The sequence below is a fragment of the Artibeus jamaicensis genome, unplaced genomic scaffold (genome assembly GCF_021234435.1).
Source record: "Artibeus jamaicensis isolate MK-2021 breed Jamaican fruit bat unplaced genomic scaffold, CSHL_Jam_final contig_444, whole genome shotgun sequence".
Lineage (NCBI taxonomy): Eukaryota > Metazoa > Chordata > Mammalia > Chiroptera > Phyllostomidae > Artibeus > Artibeus jamaicensis.
The window spans coordinates 6625216-6646687 of record NW_026521831.1 but is presented as its reverse complement, the minus strand read 5'-3'; the positions used below and the strand labels follow the sequence as shown (position 1 = coordinate 6646687).

The 21472-nt window shown below is 54.2% G+C and overlaps 1 protein-coding gene across 3 annotated transcripts in view; it reads right to left on the bottom strand.

Annotated features, from left to right (window-relative positions):
* The window catches only part of SYNE3 (spectrin repeat containing nuclear envelope family member 3), a 71297-nt gene extending 62520 nt beyond the window's left edge, over positions 1–8777 (bottom strand). The window contains exon 1 of one of the 3 annotated variants that reach the window (XM_053666018.1): positions 8751–8777. The gene's annotated coding sequence lies outside the window, so the exon portion shown is untranslated. Of the gene's footprint in view, positions 1–7905; positions 7991–8750 lie in introns of those variants that run through there. The other 2 variants (XM_053666015.1, XM_037130197.2) reach the window with 2 other exon arrangements.
* Between the last annotated feature and the right edge of the window lie 12695 nt (positions 8778–21472).

Below are 21472 nucleotides of genomic sequence, written 5' to 3'. Positions count from 1 at the left end.
TGTCCATCTCAGTCACTGTCAGCACCACGAAGGAATGTGGTCACCCAAGGCCAGTGGCTTCTGGGGCAGAGGAGCCCAGGTCCCAACACAAGCATGTGCCTCTCTGGCTCCCAGACCAAGGTCAGCGCCAGCTAGGATCTGTGTGACTAACCCCAGTGCTTCCTGCAGGGGACACAAGGAGGAACTCACAGGGCCGCCCCCTCGCCTCCTCTAACAAGCACGTTGACAAGAAGATCCGGCCCCAGGGACATCTAGAACGCCACCTCCGCCCCCGGGCTTTCAGATGGTTTCACCCAGAAGGAAGTGGGGGCAAGAGATACCACAAGATGGAATTTCTTAAAAATCTGTTTTCTACAATTATTTCTGAGCAAAGTTGCGTTTGAAATCAGCAAACAGATAAACAGGCAAATGAAACGGACCAGGTGCAGTTGTTGCCTGGTCCTAAAGGAAGGAATTTCCCCTGGCAACCCCACGTGGCTCCTGCCCAACCTGCCACGGCCGGCTCACAGTCACCAAGTCCTCCCAGTTAGTGAGCTCGTGCGCCAGCCACAGGCGGACAGAGCTCCTCCGGCCCAAGCGAGAAAAGGGCGTGGACAGAATGGGATGTTCCAGGGTGGGCCTGGCCCTACAAAACCAGTGGAATTCCTGGACCCATGTGACACTGGCCACACAGAAGGATTTCCTTTGAGGAATGGCCTTGGGGGGTTGCTAGGGAAGAACCAGATGCCTGGCCAGGAGGCTGAGTTCTAGTCTGACTCACCACGCCTCGCCCTGCGCACACTGGCACGGGAAGGTCAGTGCAGGCTGGCATCGCCTGCATGAGCTCGGGGGTCCCGGGCTCTGAGCTCACTTCCCAACTCTCTGCTGAGTAGCTAAGGGCAGGTTATTCAAGCCCGGTGGGAGTATGGGAGTGCACCTCACTGCTGGGAGAATCAAGGCAAAAAAACAGCAGGGAGCTCTTAGACCGATGCCAGCACTGTGACAAACCGGGCCAGGGGTCGCAGCTGGCACCCCATCCGTTTATACGGTCATTCCCTTGTTCATTCATTCATTCTTTTGTCCCATAAGGATACAGTGAGTAGCCTCTATGGCCAGGCTATAGAGACAGACCTTTTTTTCCTGCCCCCTTGGAGCTTATGTTCTAGCCGAGGAAATAGAAGATAAACTCACTGCAGATAAATAAGATAACTTCAGGCAGTGATGAGTGCTAGACAGACAGTAGGACAGGAGGTAGTGGCAGGGGCGGGATGGGGGCTGCTGTGTGGGCAGGAAGGCCCATGGAGGCCCTGACTGGGAGCTAAGATCTGGGTGAAGAGAAGGAGGAGCTTTGGGAGGGCCTGGCAGGGGTTGGGGGGGACTCTTTTGGCAGAGGGGAGAGCGAGGAGGAAGACCCGACCCGAGTGGGAAAAGCAAGCAGAGGTGCTCAGGAAAGAGAGCCCATGTCAGACAGGAGTCCCCGAGAGGCCAGGAGACGTGTCCCCAGTTCCAGAGCCAACCCTGGAGAGCCCCGGAAAATGAACCATTCTCCAGGAAGCCACCACGGGAGATGACGTGGGTCACCCAGCCTCTGGAGCCCGCATCTGTCCTCTGTGTCCTGGGTGCCACTAGGATCAGCTCTGTCCACTCGCTTCAGGGGTGCAGTGAGCACAGAAACCCTTAAGTTTGTAAAATCCTAGAGTATAAAGCCTTTTCATTAAACAGTAGCCATGATGATGACAGTGACCGCCTCCCTCCGGCTGGGATGTGAGAACGCATCGTCCTGTATCTCCGCCTTCAAGGTCATGGTCTGGTGGGGAATCAGACAGGAACACTAACTACTAAATATCCTGTGTGCAGTGCGGTGGCCGAGGGAGGCTTCTAGGAGGAGGTGCCGTGAAGCCGGGTGTTGGCACAATGAGCAGTGAGGACAATGGCAGAGGTAACAGCTGGCGCTCAGGTGTGGAGGTGGGAAACAAAGATCAGGATGAGTTTGGGGCCCGGGGCTGGGGAAGACAGGTGGCCCAGGTGGTGAAGAGCATGACATGCCATGGAGGCAGGCAGGGGGCTTGGGACTTGATCCTCAGAACGAGGGGGAGTCAGACGGGGAGTGGAGCGAGTCACCCGTGCTGAGTGGCCTGGCTCTTGCTGGGGCGCTGGGCAGATGGCACCTGTTTCCAGGCTGTGGTTCCCAGACTAGAGAAGATCCAGACTTTGAGGCCCCTTAGAGATTGGATTTCAACCTCCGATTTTAAAGGGCAGGAAATAGGGACTGGCCCAGGTGAAGGTCAAAGGTGGCTGTAACATTGTGAGCTCCTCCCGCCGCCACAGAGGGGCCGAGCTCTTTGAAACAACAGGGAAAGAGGCTACCCCGGTGAGTCAGCCTGCTCTATTATTTCAGCAAATGTCACTTGGGAGCGGCTCGGCCCTTTCCAGATCTCAAACAAAATGCTTGGCTTAATTAGCGCGTGACCAGCGATGGCGGGTGCCCCCCTTCCATCCAGGCCCTGGTGCCACCCAAGTGGGTCTGACCCCGAAGAGCAGCCTCCCCATGTCCACTGTGTCCACCCCTATACCCTGAATGCCGAGGACACAGACTTTTAGGGAGGTGGCTCTAAGGGAAAAGATACTGGCCCAAGGACCAGAAGTACAGTCTCAAATCACAGATGGGCCCAGAGGCACCAGAGAGACTGAGGCCAGTCGCCTCTGCCTGTGGAGACCCAGTCCCCCCGCAGGCCTGGCTACGGGCTCAGGCGGGACGGCCCTGCAGGCCCCGGCTGGTTCTGACATTCCTCCTCTCCCCCGCAGCTGTCGCTTCCAAGTCCTTCTTGAACCCAGCACACACAGCTGCAGGGCGGCTCTGTCTCCTAGTCTTTGAAAGCTCCCTGCTAGCGCAAAGTTCTCGCCCACTGGGCCCTCGTGTAAGAAGTATCACCCCTGTGGGTGTCACCCACCCCATCGGGCAGATTGGAGTCGGGTCACAGCACCGTGACTGGCCCCCAGACACAGAGCAGGGCTGGGACCTGGCCCCCGGGCTCTGCTGCCCTGATGAATATGCACACAGGGGACAAAGGCTGTCACTGTGTGTGCCTCACATCAGCAAAGCCACCCACTGAGGCATCAGTCCTGGGACCACAGCCCCCTGAGCCCTGTGACAGGCACCTGGGCAGAGGGAGGGCCGGAAGAACACTTCTGATTTGGGCAAAGAGAAGGTGGCCAGGAACCTAATCGAACCCAGAAAGCACCAGAGACCAAAAAGGGATGGACTGCCCTATTCCTGACACACTGCTGCCCGTGTCACAGAGCGAACTCGGTCAGGAGGGGAGTGTCGCACTTGGAGCCATCAGCCTGAAGGGTCTTCTACAATCTGACAGTTGGGAGGACGCCACCCTAGTACCCTCAAGGTCAGCGTGTCCCCGTGGCCCGCCAGGCTGGGTTGCAGCTTCTGGGGAGTGAAGCGGTGTTCCCAGCAGAGCTCACTTAAAACGGTTTCTCAGCTGTCATTCCCGCCCCCTCCCCCAGGGGAAAGTCCTGCTGCAGGCTTGCCCGCTGTGTGACTGGGGCAAGGCGTTTAACCTCTCTGAACCTGTCTCCCCAACTGAAAGATGGGCATAACCACCCCCACGGCACTGCGTCCCTTCGGTGACTTTTAAATGTATGGCGCCCACCCAGCAAAGAGCAGGGGGAGTGCCAGTACCAGTGTCTGTCCCCAGGGGCCCGGCGCAGGGAAGGAGATTCCAGGCCCTGCCTTCAGAGTTCCTTCCACGATGGATGTTCCTGCTCACGTACATTCTGGAAGCATGCAGTCATCACAGGTGGTAGCCCTCTCCTGACCTTTTAAAGTTAAGATGATTGCATCAGTCTAACCTCAGGTGTCTCACCTGTCTCCCTGCCCCTCCTGAGGAGGAAGCCACAGCCCTCGTCACAGGAGGGGCGCGGTGTGTCCTGATGAGACTCAGCAGGTGTGGCGGCCCAGGAGGAAGTGTCTTCCCCACTGAGGGGCCTCACGCTGTCCTTGGCCGGGCCACTTCCCTCTCCATAAACCATCCATCCATCCAGGAGGCCCGAGGGTCCTCCCAGCTCAAACGTGCCAGAACGTTCTGACTCAGAAGCATGAATCATTGGGCTCCGACTCAGGTGAAATCCTGTCTAGAGTCTGAGCTCTCAGGTGTTAATATCTTCCGGTTGTCTGACATTGGGACGGGGAGATCGTGGCACTTCTCCCGAATGAAAAATCTGTCAGACAACAGGATTTGCTTCTCTGAGTTTTTAAATCCAGCCAGATTAATGTCTGGATCTGTGGGTAGAATCTGATGTTCTGAGAGAGCTCTGTGAATATGTTCCATATCATCTTTTAATTTTATTTGTAAGATTTGGTATACATGTATAATGGAACATATGCAATGTTTATATGTATGATATGTAGTGAAATATAACAATGTTTATAAACTGTATGTAATGACATGCAATTTTCCTAAACATTATATATAATGAAATATAAACAATGCTTACAAACATTGTATATGGTGGAATATATGATGTTTACGAACATTGTAGTGTGTATATATATATTTCCTACTTGTAAATGATGAAGCATAGGATATTTTAGAAGAAGAACCATGAGCCCACCACTCAAAGAAACAGCACAGTGGAGCCTCCCACGTGGACCAGGCTTCCCGCTGGTCCCGACCCCGCCCACCCACCAAAGACACCGCCCAATCTTGCATTGCCATTCACCTGCCCTTTTTTGAAACCTGCTTAAATTTGTGAAATGGGCTCTGTGTGCAGAGGTGTGCAACGCAGGTGTACTTACAAATAACCGCAAGGTGAGTTCCTTAGTAACCAACCCCCACGACGCTGCCAACCCCAGCCCCCTCCCCCTGCCACGGTGATTTGGACTTTTAAGGCAGCCCCTTCCCTGTTTTGCCATCATTTCACTCCACACGTATGTCTCGCCGCGTGACTCAGTGCTAACGTGCTGAGTGTCATCCTTCCCTTAGTGGCTCCCCGCCATGCCTTTCCGAGCATTTCGGAGATGCTGGGACCCCTCCCCAGTCTGCAGCCTGGGCATCCAGGCAAGAGGTGCAGGCCACCCCAGGTCATCACAGTTGTTTCAAGTCCACTGGGAGGATCAGGAACAGTAACAACCGCGGTGAGGACACCTGTCTGCGGCATGTCCCTGTCATGCCCCTGCCATGCTGAGCTCTGTCCCCAATTGTCTCATTTCTCCTCTCAGTAACATACAGGGCGTGTTGGGGGCTCTTATCTCTGCTTTAGAGATGAAAAAACCATGGCTTCAGCTGCCAGGACTGCCACCACCTGCTCCTGAGCTGCTCATCCCCGAGAGCATCGTCCCGGGTCCGAATGCAAAGGTCCACCGGGGGCTGTGTCAGGTGGTGGGGCAGGGGGTCAGCAGACACTTCCCTGACTCCCGTCTGTTCCACCCAGGATCCCCTCTTGGTGACTCTTGGCTACTTTCTGATGTTATGGGCAGGGGTGGGGGTGGGAAATGCTTAGAATCCATATTTTCCAGCAAATGTCAATATGGTGACGATGACGGGGACCCTGCCTGGTCAGTGCCGTCCCCCCGATGACTGCTGTGTAACACTGTCCCTGCATCGGCTGGAGCAGCCTGTGCCGTGTAAGGAAGGGCCCCAGAACACCGGTCCCGCCTCCACCACTCCTGCCTCTGCACCGCCCTCCTCCTCTGTAAGGGGGCCCTCGATGGCAGCCCCGCCTGCTGTCAGAGTCACGGAGGCAAGAGACAAGAAATGCCGCTAAAGAGCCCGCAGCCACGAGCAGCCCTCCCCAGGGCCCCTCGGATCTCTCTGCCTGGGCCAGGGATCCGCTTCCTGTGCTGAAAGAAGGGCTCTGAGTGTGGCGACTCGGGGCCAGTCCCCATCTCCATTGCATGCCTCCACAGGCCTGCAAACGTCAAGGCCAAGCAGGAAAGGGCCGAGCTGAAGGGAAAGGAACTCAGGTGTCCCAGCCAGGCTGCACTGCCCCAGACTGTGACAGTGGCTTGCAGGTGCCGCCTGACACCACACACAAGCTGTGGTGGGCTGTGCTGAGTCCCCAGCCCTGCAGTGCAGAGGCCGCAGTTATCCCCTCTCGTGGGGAAGGGAATCAAAGCTCTGAAAGGTGAAGCGGTGTCCCCAGGGTCATGCAGCTAGGAAAGGGCTCTGATGGGACTGAACCCGCTGTTCTGCCTTAGCCACCCCATCCGACAGCTGGTGACGAGGGAGGCCCTGTGCCCTCTCTGGGACTCTGGAGGTTGTGCTGGCCTGCCCACAGTCGCCTCCCCAGAGGGGAGGTGGCCCTGCAGCCGGGCCAGGCCCTCCCAGAAGCCTCCGTCCCAGGGTTTCAGCCTAACAAGGTGCCCAGGCCCAGTAAGTCCACAGCTTTGGGACCACATGCAAAGCACCTGGGCTTGGGAGCTGTTCCCATGGAGACAGAAGGTGTTGGCACTCACCCTGAAGGTGCCCACTGGGCCTGGGGCCAACCAGCCTGCACCTGAGGCAGAAACCTGAACTCAGTCTCACCACTCCCCTTCCCTTGGGGTCACCAGGACTCCCCTCAGGACCCCTAGCAAGGCAGGAGTTCCTGAAGTAAGCCTCCCGGGCCCACTCCCTGCCCCAGCTGCCCTCCGAGGGGCCCCTCTGGTGGAAAAGAATGCTCCATCCGGGGCTGCAGGCTTGGCTCAGCTGTGGCTGCCGGCCCGCCCCAGGCGGCCCTGCCTGAGGAATGTGCAGACCCACACGTGTGGGAGAGCCCCGCTGGGGCTCGGTTACAGGAAACGGAGCAAAACAGCCCGTTGGCACCGGTGCCCCTCCGCCTTCCAGCTCCCGAACCCTGCGGCCTTTGGCTCGCTGGCCCAGCGGTGCGGGAGGCGGGGCCTGGCCCTCCAGAAGTCGGGGTCAGCGCTTGGCTGAGCGGCTCTAAGCAAATCACTCCCTCTCCCCGGGCCGTTCCCTCTCCTCCCAGTGGTTGAGGAAGGTGTCCCACCAAGTTTAGCAGGACAGGGATTTGCGTGGCATGCCCCCCTTTCTGGGAGGACAGGCACTTTCCCCCACTGTCTCCTTCTGGTGGGACTGGCATGTCCCCTGGCCTTGTGGGCGCCCCCTCCTACTGGCAGCCCTAATTGGTGCCTGAAGAAGTTAACCCTTCAGAGTCGAAAGAGACCAGGAACCTGGGAGAGTCCCAAGGCAGCCCTGGGCCGGAGCATAACACTCACTGTCGCCCCACCCTCGGAGCTTCAGAGCAGAGACCCGCTGGGCTGGGGCAGCACCCACTGCGCCCGGGCCGACCGCTGGGCCGCATCCCGCAGATTCACTGTGTGAAGTCAAGATGGGAAGGTCCCGCGTGGAGTCGGCATCCACGTGGGGGCTCCTTCAGGCCGCACGGGGAGATCTTTGCCTCACTACCTCCTCCTTTAGAGCTGCGGCTTGGGGCTCAGAGCTGCGCAGCCAGGAGGGGTCCGAAGGAAACGGCGCCTGCGGGATTCGACTCTCCCTCCCGACGTGCGGCGCGCGCTCGCCAGGAGCGGGGATTTCTGCCCGCGTTTACGGCCCGCGGGAGCCCGCGGTGACAGGTCCGATTCCCCCGCGGAGGCAGCGCTAAGACTGGAGGCGGCGCCGAGCCCGCCGCGGACGCGCTGCCCAGGGGTTCGGGGCTTTTTCTCCGGGGCCAAACCTCCAGGGCTGGGGGGCGGAAGGACTCCGGGACTTCGCAGGCGGCATGAAAGGCTGGGTTCAAACTAAAAATACCCGCCCGCCGGCAGCTGTCACGCCAGGGCCTCCGCCCCCGCGCCGGGCACGCTTCCCCTGGTCCCCTCGACTTTCGGGGACCCTAATCCCTGGCAGACGCGTCAGGGCTGGGCCAGGGGCTGAGGCCCCGACCCCACCGGCCACCCGCCCGCGCACCACTTACCCGGCCCGGGGCGAGCTGGAGCGGGGCGCCGCGGGCAGTTCGCGCGGAGCCGCCGGCAGTTCGCGCGGAGCCGCCCTCCGCCCCCTGCGTCCTGGGCGGCTCCGGAGCGGGGCGGGGCGGGGCTGGGGCCGGGCTGGGGCGGGCCGGTACTCCGGCCCCCGCCCCGCCCAGTCGGCTGGAGGACCGGACGCGGGAGCGGCCCTGGGGCACCCACGGGGCCCGGGCAGCGAAGACGCGCCAGGCTCCGGGCGCTCGGCGGAGGCGTGGGACGCGGGCCCAGCCCAGAGGGCGCTCATCGGAGTCCCCGGGCGGAGGGCGCGCGGGGGGCTGCCCCCCATCCTACACCCCGTCCCGCGCCCAGGGCTGCGGTCTCCAGTCACGCAGCCGCCCGCAGCCCCCGCCCCCGGCCTGCCTCCTCCCGGGTCCAGTCCTTGGGGACGGTGCGAAGCTCTCCCGGGAAATTTGAATCCGGGAGGGAGTTCCTCTGCGCGTGCGGACTTGGGGAGAAGGCTGGGGGACTGGCGGGGTCGCCCCCTCAGAGCCCGGGTGGGGGCAAAGGCAGGGGGCACCCTTCCCGGGGGCGCCAATACAAGAAGGAAGTGACACCCCTCGGTCAGCCTGACAGTGAGGGAGCGCCATCCTGCCCCTCTGACCCCACAGTCCCCGGGGCCACCACACGCGGATCTCAGTGCCCCAGGCTCGGGTGGGAGCCCCCCGGACGCCGAGGAACGGAGGCGACTGGGAATGAGCCACGAAGAATGTGAACCCCACGCCTAATCCGAACCTCCCAGAAACCTAAGCCCCAATAAAGTGCCTCCCTCCCTTCCCAGCGCCCCCTCCCTCACCGGTCCGCTAGCTTGGTCCGCGACTCCGACTACACCAACCCCTTCAACTCGCTCCAGAAGGACTCTAACCCTTACCTTACCTAACCCTCCCTGCGCTTCCAAGCCCTTTGAACCATCCTCTGCCCCAGCCCTGGTCTTTGTCCCAGTAATTACACGTGTGCACAATTGGTGCCGCCTCCTTCGGATGGGGATAACAGCCGCCAAGGAGCAGTACAGCTTTGTACAACTAAGTACCAGGCGGACTTGTCTTCGCGATTCAGGTGTGGCTACGCACATTTGGAAGATGTGGAGGAGGCTGGGCTTGAGGAGTGAAGTCACTGGCCCATATCTAATGCTTCCCAGAGGGTGTTTTCCTCTTTCATTTCTTACCGAGGCTGGCAGGCCCTCTGCCAAGGTGTGTTGAATAAATAAGAGTAGAAATCAGTGTCCTAAAGGAAAGAGTAAAGTGTAAAACAGATGGGGTGTGTGTGTGTGTCCTTTGCACATTGGAGGAAGGTGGATAGAGCCTGGAGTTATCACTGGGTAGACCTAGCATGAGTTAAAATGCCAGTGTCAGCCAGACCTCCGAATTAATTACCCGTTTATTAAGTTATAATTATTCTGAGGCTCATAGGCAATATAAACAAAGGGCCTTTCCCTTTCTTGCCCTTGACCAGTTTCAGGTTTGTGCAGCTGGGAGGACAGAGTGCAAGCTCTGCTGTCAGACTGCTGGAGTTTGCAACTCGGAGCTCATTACTCACCCTTGGTTTTCTCTTCTGTTAAATGGGTGCAATAATAGGAACCAGTCAAGACTGGTTTTGTGAGCTGTTCTGGGTACAGCATGATTACTGCAGTTTCTGGCATACAGCTGGCTATTCAGACTTTCATCAAACATTTCCTGAGCACCTACTATGTGCTAGTCCCTGGGAATATGGAGAAGAATGTGACACGGGCTGTCATCCCCAAGGAGGCCATAGTGCCATGCATGAGTCTGTGTCCGAGGGATTGAACCTGAACAGGGCAGTGTTGGTGCAGAGAGAGGAACTGTCCCTCTCGCTGTTCCCACGGCCGGGAGCACTGGTTTCAAAGCTGAGAGACCCCAAGTCCAGGCCCAGCCCCGCTGCTGAACTGCATGGACCTTAGCAAAGCCATGTGACCTCTTAGAACCTGGGTTTCCTTATCTGTTAAAGAGAAATAGCAGTAATAGTTCATAGATGAGAATACACGGGACAAAATTATTTTATAAACCACAGGATAGTGTGCAGATATTACTGGCTTTATTGCTATTATCATTATCTCTGGTTTTACAAAGCTTGATGCTTTTCAGAACATTTGCCCATTGTTTTCTTAAGCTTGACCTGAGAACTGGACTTGTTCCTTGTCTGCTACATGGCCACCTTTTGTCACTGCAAAACAGTTCATACAGAAGGAAAAAGTGGAAGGAGTGACACAGGGGAACGGGCTTGGGGTCGGGGAGGGAGAGGGAGGCACGGTTCACAGCCAGAAGACCATAGAGACTTCAGTTGGGCATCAGCATTCCTAGCTGCCAGAAAAAGGAGTGGAGAGGAAAATTTCTGTGGAAGAAAATTCTGGCAAAGGAGGTGGGGAGCCCCTCTGTCATCTGTGGAATCGAGCACAGGAAACCCCACCCCAAGGCCTCCCTTTCAGAAGTGGCCCAGAGAGGGAACCACAAGAAGGCCCTAAAATTATGCCATTCGGAAATTCTGACTCATCTGGCAGTGGGAGCTGTTTGTGCAACGTGCAAAAGGTCTCCCAAAAAGCAGAAATTTTACTCTGCTTCCCCTACATCCTTTCCCTGCAGCCAGCATCTCCACCACTCACAGGGAAGCAGGGGCCAATTTAATAAGCTAGGGAAATTATTCTGGTCTGTTTCACATTTGTAGTTGGTTAGCTGGCTTCAACAGCGCTTCAGTAGGAATCTTATTTTGTAAATCTGATTTCAGTTGTTTGTGTGCCTACCTCCACAGAGAGATCAGAATGAAAGCTGCATTGCCTCTACTGGAATCCAACCTCCTGTTGTACGAGGGCAACACGGAGGGACCCTGCCCAGGGTCCCAGGGTGGTAATTGGTGCTCTGGAAAATCATGTTCCCATTTCTCTGTCCTAAACTGGCTTCCCCCTTAGTGATGAAATAAATTAGTGCCGTTGGCTAACCGGAAATGAAAATCTCACCCTAGCGTGGCCGTTTCTGGGCCGCCCCATCAGAAAAGCCCTGATCCGAGCTGGAGAGCTGGCTCTTGCCTTGGTCGGCTCTTGGCTTTCCTTCCTCCCTCTTTCCCTCTCTTCCTCTCCCTCCCTCCCACCTCTCTCTTTTTCTTTCATTCTTTCTTGCCAGCTCTCCAAGCGTTAGTCTGTCGTTTCCCACTCAGGTCCTACAGTGGGCTTCAAGGATGAGCCCACACACCTGCATGATTTGTGAACTTTCCTGGACTGGTGGCCCTCCTCCACCCACCCAGTGACCGAGCAGGGGCGCATCTGCTGGACGGCAATGAGTCATCTCAAGAACTAAGCTTGGGAACAAGTAATTCAGGGTTTTCCTCTAGACACGCTGATAATGCTGAAGTGTATCAGAAGCACAGGACTAGGTCCTGGGTGTTGGGGTCCTAGCTCTTGTCAGTGCTGTCCATTAGCTGTGAGCCTCTGAGTTCCTGAAACTGTGAAGCGAGCCAATCAGAGAAGATCACCTCTGCCGTCTGGCGCAGCTCAGTGGGCTGGGCATCGGCCCCCAAAGTGAAAGGTCGCCATTTGTTGCCGGGTCAGGGCACAGGCCTGGGTTTTGGGTTCGACCCCCACCAGATGCCTCTGTCCCATCCTCTCTTTCTAAAAATAAATAAATTGTTTAAAAGAGAGACGAAAAGATCACCTTTAAGTTATTGTAATTCTCCCAACTGAGAAAACAATGTGAATCTTAATGTATTAGACCAGCAATTTTCAGCCTTATTTGTCTCATGGCGCACATAAACTAATTACTAAAATTCTGTGGCACACCAAAAATATATCATATTTTTTGCCAGTCTGACAAAAAATAAATACAATTTGTATTCATTCACACTGGATGGCTATTGTGTTAGCTGTCGTCACTTTTTTATTTGACAATCTCGGGAAAAGCGATCAGTGCCCCTAAATAAATAAGTCAGGTGCTGTGTGCTTTAAAAATTCCTGCAGCGCACTGGTTGAAAATCGCCGTAGCAGACAATACCGTCATTTAATACAGCTCAACAGTGCTGTTATTTCACTCGGAGGAATAAGTACAACAGACTGGGAAATGTTTGGGTACAATCGACACACTGTCTCTAAGAAGTAAACCCTCCGAAAGAGGCCGCCATCTTTCCCCACGAGTCGGCGGCCACGCCCCCTCTTCCCACTTCTGCGGAGAACACCTTCAGCGGTTTTGTTTGAACATTTGACTTTGAGTTCACTGTGGATTCTGCAGTGGTAACAAATGACACAGAGAGACCCCTATACCTTTTACCCAGTTTCCTCCAGTGGCAACATGTCGCAGGACCGCGGGTACAATGTCACGAAGAGGACACCGACCCCGACCCCAGCAGGGTACAGAGCACGTCCACCGCCGCGGACCGCTTGGGCTGCCCCTCCTCTGGCCCTCGTCCCTGCCTCCAGCCCTGGCAACCATTAACCTATCCTCATGTCCATACTCTTGCTATTTCAAGATGCTTTCATCGTTGGAATCATAAAGTATGTGTCAACTTTGGGTGACATACTTCACCCAGCGTAATTCTCTAGAAATGTCACCAGGTTGTTCTGTGTGTTAGGAGCTCACGCCTCCTGCTGCTGAGGCGTGTCCACAGCACGGCTGGACTGCAGCTTCACCACGCACTTGTTGGAGGACCTCTGGGTTGTTTCCGGCTTGGGCTGGAAGCTGCTCTAAACACTCGGTTCAGGTTTTGTGTCGAGGTGAGTTTTCACACGTTAGGCGTTAACTGCTAGTCAGAGTACCCGTATGTGATACCACACCGCCAGGCTTTTACCCCCTTACTTGTGGTGATGAACATACCCCAGTCATTGCCCCAGATTGGGCCACGAGTTTTTCAAGTCCAAAGAAAGTGAACTGCAAATGCTGGACTGCACAGTATAGAAGTGACTCTTAGAGGAACCCAGAAATGGGAGGGAGGGTACAGGCTAAAGTGTCTGGGGAAAGGTGTTCTGGATAAGGCGAGATGTGTGCTACATGTTGAACAATGGAGAATAATGATGCTACTAAACATTTACTAAAGGGCTACTTGTGTCAAGTACTGTCCTAAGCCTTTACTTGTGTTTAATCCCCATCACCGCCTTCAGGTTAGTTGTAATTATTATCTGCTTTAACAAGTGAGGGAACAGAGAGGGTAAAGGCTTGCCCATTGCCACGTGACTATCATGTGACTGACCTCAGGTACAAACCCAGGCACCCCTGGCCTCAGCCCACACTCTTAATCACTGTGGGTCCTGCCTGGCTGGCAGCAAGAGTGGAGGACCATTCCCCGGTCATGATGAAACTGCAGTCTGTTCCTTTGGTTATAGCTTTACAGAGCTACACTGAAGCCAAAGCCTTAAGCTCTGGGTTCATTAATATAATGAGTTCCTAACGGTCAAGGTTATGATGGAAAAGAAAAGTACTTTGCAAAGAACAGCACCAGCCTTAGTGGCAAGTGGGACCTCTGTGGGGACGGAGCAGCAGCCAAGAAGGCCGGGGTGGGGGGTGGTGTGAGCAGCAGGGCTGAGCCCGCCCCCCACCCCGGCCCCCAGCCATGCCCAGGCCCTGCGCCTGCTGCAGGAAGAGCGTCGGAGCTGCGCAGACAAAACGTCAGGGCTGGCTGAGCCCCTGCAGATAAGGAGTGTGGTTTCGTGTTCTCCGAATTGCCGCATACATACCGTACCAGGGAAGTGGCCTCCACGCTCAGCGACTTCCTTAGTTACTGAACAGCACGTGGGCCCTGAGAGCGCTTCTCAGTCGGCCTCCGGACCGCCCCGGCCCTTCCAGCTTCATCGTTTCGGTCTACACAGTAGCCTGTTAGGAACCTGGCTTATTTATCTTTGTTTGAAACCGGAATGCAGCCTTGATAACGGCTGGGCGGCCAACCCTGCTGTAGGTTGGCAGAGCGAGAAGCTCACTGGATGGGAATCTCCCCGTGGTCTCTCTCTCCCCAGGCACATGTTCACCCACTGGCTGCGCTGGGTGGGCCCTGCTTCCTCCCCATGTCTCCAGGTCTGGAATATGGGCCCACTTCCTGCCCTGTCTTCTCTGGAGGAGCTGTGGTGGGGATTCAAGAGGAAGGTTTGTGCCAGACAAACTTGTAGTTCGGTGCAGGTGTGTGCTGGGGGGAAAACTTTGCAGTAGAGCCCATTTCAGGGGGAGGCTGCAGGAAAGACTTCCCTGTGAAGAGAGAAACCCTGTCTTGTTTGGCTCCCTGAAGACATGTTTTTGGAATCTGCAGGAGTGTTCTTGCCTCCTCTGGGCGGACTTGGCTGCCCTGCACATGTGATAATATTAGCAACGCTGTGTGATCGGCAGCACGCCCAGGAAGTGGGGGGAGGCCCTGAGCCCCGCCTGGCAGACTGGCAGAGGCCTGGCCTTGGCACCTGAGTTGGGGCAGCGGAACTCATGCTGGGCATCTGGGCCAACCTCACCATCACCATGTGAGCAGGGGGGCTCTGCTCTTTCGGGAAGCCCACACTTGGGGCACAGCTGACCCCTTTGTGGGAGTGGCAGAAGCTTGTGTCAAATGTGTCCCTGCATCTGTGTGTGGACTGTTGCTCTGGGTGACGGTTCTTAATGACTGAAGATGTGCCTGGTGGAGAGGAGGCCGGTTGGCCGCAGAAGCCTCCTTCCACAAAACCTTTGACTCTTGCCGCAGACCACGGGCTCCAGACACGCAGACCAAACCCTTGCCAAAGTGCCTGCAGCAGGTCCCCGAGAGAGCTGAGGCACCTGGCCTGAGATTTCACAGAGCATAAATCCTAAGTGTCCTTTTAGATGTTGCAGAGTTGGTGTGCAGGGGAAAAACGGCAGGTGCCAAAAGCCAGGTTCAGCAGACAAATGCAGCCCCTGGAACAAGGCAGGAGATAAGGCAGAACACTCATCCCGGTGACCTTGGGTGCCCAAAAGGTCCTTGCTGGCCCCGTGCCAGTGGGATCAGGTCACCGCCTCAGCAATCCGGGCTGTTTTGTCATCCAAACTGAAATGTTTATTTGTGTCACCGGTGAATTGGGTGAAAGGACTGGGCCCTATGCGTTTGGCGTACAAACTCTAAGACGGCCTGAAACAAACGTGTGCACACACGTGCTTGCACACGTCAGCCAGAAGACACCTTACAATTCACTGGGCCACTCCTTCCCGGCCCAGAGACCCTGCAAGGCCCAAAGCCCTGTTCACCGGCCTTGCCTAACCCAGGAGACTCTCGGGTGGCGTGCCTTCCTGCTGCCGTGGTGACTCCTGACGTCCGCCAGGGATCAGGGCCTCTCTGGGGAGCTCTTGCTCATGTTCCGCATCCTGTCCCTCTCGATCTTTGGGCCTGTCCTTCCCTGTGGCACACATTCCCCAGGCCTCTCCCGTTTTCCTCTTTCTTGCTATTCCTGCCCCAGCCTCTTTTATCACTAGGTCCAGACCTGCAAGATGCAATGATCCGAGTCCTCTCCTCCCTCTGAATGTTCAGCTGTAATTTGATGACTTATGCCACCTCACCTTCCTCGAAACTCAGAGAGTCCAAGAGCAATTCCTGCCTCACCCCTTCTACCCTCCTTCCTGTCTGCCCTGCCTCCGCAGGTAGGAGCCACCAGCCTCGAAGCCAGGCACCTGGGGACAAACCCAGTCCCTCCCTCCTCTTCCTGGCCCTCCGCACATCCAGCCAGTTGCCAAATGCTGTCGGTCTGACCTCTGAAGCCTGGACACCTGCACCATGCCAGCCAGAGACCAGCAAGGTCAGATCTGAGTCTCCCGACTGGCCTCCGGCCTCCCTGTCGGTCTCACGGCCTCCAAGTCACCTGCAACTGTCCCATGGGGCTCATCCCTCAAATACCCATGGCTTACACCCTCCCATGACCCCCTCTCATCCCACAGACGAAGCCTCCAGGCTCTCCGCCCTGCCTACGGGTCTGCAACATAGGCCTTTGCCCTGGCTGTTTCCTCTTCTTCCGAAGCACTTCCCTTTTAGGTAGCAGCTCTTGACCCTTTCCCAACATCCAGGTAAAGCTTCCCCTGCCCCCTGGGGTGCTGCCCTCTGGTACTCAAAGCCCCACTGCCACTGTCCTCCCGTCCTAGTGACATTCTTGCATCTGTCCCTGTCATGACCGCAAGGCCCTTGGGAGGGGGTGTCTCACCCACTCAGCACGGGGCAGGTGGGTACTCCACGGGTGGCGCGTCTCCCCTCCTGCAGCCCAGGCCCGTGCATGTCACCCACGCTAGGGTTTCTGAGATCCTGTCCTGCTCTGTCACCATGCTACATGTTCTCCATCCAAGAATTACGCATTGAGCACCTACTAAGTAACAGGTATAGTGCTAAGGGCCAGGGGCAGAAAAGAATTCAGTTGAACTACAAACTGCCAGTCTGGGGAGGGGGAAACATAAAACAATGAAACTGTGATGCAGACAAGCCCCTGAAGGGTTCTGATCCCCAACAGCTGTGAGACGGGGCTGGTTATATTCTTTAATGCCTCTGATTGTGCAACCTGGGTGAAACAGCACATCTGCGTCCCCAGGACTGCCTTGTGGATGGCTGTCACCAGGCCGAAAGCTAGCCGAGAGCTCTCAAGCCCAATGTTTGGTTCACATGGCTTAGAAAAACCCAACTGTATTCTGATGTCATTCAGTCCCTTACCACCTAATTGTTTCTAAGGTGCGTACCACAGACTAGTAGGAAGTCCATGAAGAGGCAGAATAGGACTGTTTATCCGGCGTAATTAGGGAAGAATGTATTCCTCAGGTTTGTTTTTCTTAACCTTCCGAAGCCACACGTGTGTATACATTTTGTTGGCAGTCTAATATGTACTCCATTTCCTTGGCTTCTGGTCCAAGCGAGTGAAATACAATTTCCTTTTCTTGGCGACTTGACGTGATTATATGAGGCTCTGATGCTCGAGGAGGAGTGTGCGGGCTGGTGGTCCCTGCTTACATCAAATATTCCCAGAATGCTGCTTTAAAAAAAACCCCAGACTGCCCGCCTCCTAATTTTTAGAATCTCCTGTTAACCATTAGTCATTGCTTCATCCTGCTTTTAGCGTCGACCTTTGGAAATTTACTGCTTCTACTCTGCTGTGGCTGTAACATTTGAAAAGTGAGCGTTAGCCATTCCCTCAAGTAAGAACAGGCCTTGGATGGGAACTGAGAGAGCCTCGCTGGAGTCGGGCAAACATTAGTTCCCCGACACTGTGACACTGTGCATCGTGACAGGGACAGCTTTAAGGGCTCTGGCTGTCCAGCTTCCTAAGTAAAATAGACTAGCGCCCCCTACAGGCCTTGCAGGGTAAGGCAGAGGCTTCTCAGGAGACACTCCAAGTTTCTCAAGATGGAATGAGTTTGAAATATGACGTGTTGATTTTTAACATAAGCAAAAATCCTTCAAGTCAGAGGCTATCGCTGGCTCTGTCCCCAGCCACCCAGCAGTAGGTGCGAACGGAGCCGCAGTGCGTGGTGTGAAGATGAACCGGCGGAAGATCTTGCCACCCGGACTGACGTACACACTTGGCGCTGCACTGCTGCTGAGCACCTGCTGGGCCTGCCGGTGGGGCCCCTTCTCCTCAAGGCTTTTAGCACAAAAGTCTCTTGGTCGCCCGTTTTAGCAAGTGAGGTCTATGCAAAGTGATTCTCTTACCTTTTTCTTTTTTTTTAAACAATATAATTAGTTTGTAACAGCCTTTCATTAAACTTCTTTGAAACTCTGGCTCACTGAAATTGGATAACAGCTAACTACATCTCAGTAGGCTATGCTTCCAAAAAGTTGGAATTAACAAATGAAATTTTTCAGGCCATAAAAGCAGAAAAACATTTAAAATCCTCCAACATTTTCCTGCAAAAGGTAACAAATAGCATACGTTTCATCTCATTCCCAACCTCTGGTCCCTCCCTGGAACTGGGGTGAACTCCTCTTCCTTTGCTAGGTGCATTGCTGGAGCAGGCTGCAGCAATGGATTCCCATGATAGCTGGATTTAATTTTGACACATTAAATTACTAAGGCTCAAAGGTGGAAGCACCAAGTGGAATTCTGACTCATCATAAAGAGTATTTAAGGCCTTGGCACTACCTCACAGCCAATCATTCAAAGAAAATAATAAAACTGCCCGGGCACTCATCTGGCCGCAAACATGGTGATTATCAGAGGAAGCCATAAACTTCTGCGAGCAGATAAATTTTCCTAACAGGTTTGACCCAGAACAGCACTGGCTCCTTGCTTTTATGTTCTGTGGTCTAGGCGCTGTCTCAGAAGCTGCTGGAATGTAGGAACAGTCTGAGTTATGGAAACTATGTGCTGCAAGAAAAGAGAAACACGTAACACAGAAGATTAAACTGGCAGTTTGGGCAAAGTCAACTGCTCTTTTCTCCCCTTTAATCAAGTCTGAACATGTTTTGCGACTGCTCCTTAATTCTTAATACTACCTCATAGGAGACAGGGCTCGGGCTATTTTCCTCAGAATGAAATCAAGTTCCCCACAGAACCAAGTCCGGCTGAGGCCCAGAGTTGGGGCCTCAATGCCAAAGAGCGTGGGGACGAAAGAAAATGTAACTTTCGGGAAGGAAGAGCTATGGTTTACATTTTTTTTTCTTTGGGTTTTTAGATTGAAATCGTCATTTCAGTTCCACGAAGCATAAAAATTGCACCTGTCTCTAACACACTCACAGGCAGAGCCGGTGGAGATAGTTCAGGGATCCTTTTCTGTGGGACTTGCTGGGGATGTTATGACTCAGCAGTAAAATTCCAGAAAGTGCTTGTGAAGGCAAGCACCCTTCTAGAGGAACCCGAGGTGCTCGCGTCTGTCAAAAAGAGGTTATACACAAGTACTGGGAAGAGATCCTAATTTGGGGACCAAAATGTCCAAGACCCTCATCCTGGGGTTAGAGGGAGGCCCGAAGGCGTGAGCATGACATCCGTCTGAGGAACAGACAGTACTGTTTCGGGGTACACCTTTAGGAGCGGAGGAGAGCGCTGAGCGGTTCCTTGACGCTCTGCAGCCCACAGATAACGACATCTTGAAAGAACGGTAACTGTTTGCAGACAACACACATTTTTCACAGATCCGGGAAGACAGAAGGGGTGGGACATTCTACAGAGAATGAAAAAGAACTCCCTAGACTTAGGATTGCTGAGGACTGGACCCAGGGCTCACATCCCACAGCTGCCATTCAAATCCCGCAGCAGAGCCAGGCTCTGCTGCTGCCTCCCAGCTTCTCAGGAACGGTCTTTCGGAGAACCCCTTTACACCTGCATCTCCCACGGCTGGTTCCCCACTGAGCTAACCCGGTTACCAGCACACCATTCCTCTTCCCTTGACTCAGAGCAGAGCACAGGCCCTGATGGGCCCTCCTTGCAGTCCTAGGCTGAGGCCTCTCCCCTGCTCAGAAGAGTATTTATACCAGCAGCTGTCTTTGTCAGACAGAGTCAAACTGCAAAGGCATTTCTATCTGGGCATCAGGGATTAGCAAAGATTCTCCCGGAGGGCGGGGCAGTGCCCCGGTTCCTCAGGCATCACATTATTCTTGGGGCGGTTGGGGCATCCAGTTAATGCCAGGCTTGTACAGAGGCCCAGAAATTACTGGACAGTAGCCGAGTGCACCAAAGAAAGGTTTCAGGTTCCAGCTGCAACTCCAAGTCACAAACGCTACTTTAGCTCAGGACTGTTTGCTGGCTCAACCCCTTGGGCAACCCAGGCAGCCACTTTTGTTTTAAAATGACACAGAGTGCTCCGACCAGCTCAGGCCTAGCTGTTTTGTGTCCTGTGCAGAGACACACCCTCTTTGTCAGAATGTAGCAACTTCAACACTTAAGGTGAGGCACAGAAACACAGACATGCTGGGTACGTGGTCTTAAGCTCAATAATCACTTAGGGCTGATTTGGGGAAGACATGATCTCAAATCTGTAAGGTTTTTAACTGTGGTTCAACGTGAATTTGCTTTCGGAGAAGTCGGATAGAAAAATTTTTACCAAATATAGTAAAGCCTTATCTACAAATAAGTGCAGAGAGAAAAACATTTTTAGGATGCCTGAGCCGGCAGGTTTACATGCCTTGATTCTTTAGTTTGGGGTCTAACTATATCTTGTGACCAAAATACCAGGATTCTCCTAAGTTTCTGTGTACTTCCCACCCCTGCTCCCCCATTACTGTCCACATGGGAGAGATTACAAATTGACGATTATTGACTTCTGTGTTCAAAACACCCAAATATATTTGAGCATGTGTGCAGATCTCTGACAACTGTGTGCCTGAAGAGTGTGTGTGTGAGATGTTTTCATTTCAGAATTCCTAAAGAGAAACCTCAAAAACAAATGTCACATCATATCAAGAGTCTGATGCTTTGGAAGAAATATTTCAAAAGCTATTTCTCTGCTTCTTTAAATGCCTGAGGTTTGGCACCAGCGCTCCAAGAGTGGTTTTCACTCGAAGACGGAAATGAATGTTCCCCATAGACATTTTGTACTTTTGCTTCCTTTATTAAAAACTTAAGTTGAGATGTATTGTCCCAATCCCTTTGGTTTAGACACATGGTTTGTTTTCCTGCCCTTCATCACACTGCCAAGGCCACGCTTTCCCACGGCCTCCGTTTCCTCTACGTCCCCGCCGTCCCCCGCCACGCGCAGCCACTCTACTCCCTGTCTGAGACACACAGGCTCTGTATCCGCCCTGCTCAAGGGTCACTCTGAATCTCTGACGATAGCTGTATTCTCAACTCAGTGAAACAACTGAGAAGGTCAGCTACCCTTCCGAGGCCAACGTCACTCACTACCTAGATAAGGGCTGTCATTACTGCTCTGTGCCTCGGGGTCCTCAGAACACCAGCGTGCAAATTCTCCTCCCTCCTCCAATCAACGCAAAGGCCAAAGTAGACAGCTGAGTAGGCAATGAGCAACTTACAATTTCAGCAACAACTTACTGTAACATGAGCAAAACGTGGTTTTGGAACCCGCGTGTTTTCTGCTGCTGCCCACAGGCTGGACCTCTGACACGGCAGTCCCGCCTCAGCACCACGGCATCTCCTTCAAACCAGGAGGCCCGTCCAGAGAGGGACACTGTGAAAGAGGGACACTTATTGAAGATACCAGGCACTGTGAAAGAGGGACATTTATTGAAGATACAAGAAACATTGTACACAGGACAACGACACGTCAACCCCCTTCAAAGTAGGTACTTTGGGACCTCACGCAGTTCTCCCAGAACCTCTTCCACTGTTCAAAACACTCTGCAAAACCCTTTGTTGGAATTGCCATCAGCTGCCCTGTTGTATTTTCCTGAATCTCACTGATGGTCTGAAATCTCTTCATTTTTGAAGGTGTTTTAGTTTTGGGAAAAGCCAGAAGTCTCAGGGTACCAAATCTGGGGTGTAGGGGCTGAGTTACCTGGGTTGTGGGTCTTTGTTGATTGCAGCCCCTACACGTTCAACATTCTCAGGTGTTCTGCTTGTTGCAGGCCTTCTAGAATGTGGATCACTTTCAGTAGATTCTTGACCATCTTTGAAACATTTGTGCCACACTTTTATTTGCTCATCCCCAAAAGCCTTCTGAATCATCTGAACAG